We start from the raw sequence: 413 nt of genomic DNA on the forward strand, positions 1-413 counted from the left end.
CCCCCCCCCTCCTCTGTTCGTCTCTTTTACTCGTGGCCTGGTGGGTGTGTTTCCTGTTTGTTTGTACCTTTCCCCTCCTTCCGCACAGTCTCTCTCTTTACGACCCACTAATCTGCTCCTTTGCCATTTACAGTACCTCAATTCAGTTTGAGCAGCAGCACTTTTACATTCTGCCAGTTCCACTGCAGTTTGTTGTTAATTCTCCCCGGTGTTTGAAAAGAGGGAAGCATCAGACTCTGGAGTTGTTCCATCGTGTTTTTTGATTTCTTTTGGAATTTAGCTATTTCAGTTGCCACTTTTATTTTTCCTTATTTTTTCCTCTTGATTTGTCTTTTCTGTGTCACTTTTCACTAGTGTGTGAAATCACCAGTTACATGTTCTTTTGAGCACACTGCCACCTGTTGGCGACGAGG

This window comes from Platichthys flesus, chromosome 11 (assembly GCF_949316205.1).
Source record: "Platichthys flesus chromosome 11, fPlaFle2.1, whole genome shotgun sequence".
Taxonomy (NCBI): domain Eukaryota; kingdom Metazoa; phylum Chordata; class Actinopteri; order Pleuronectiformes; family Pleuronectidae; genus Platichthys; species Platichthys flesus.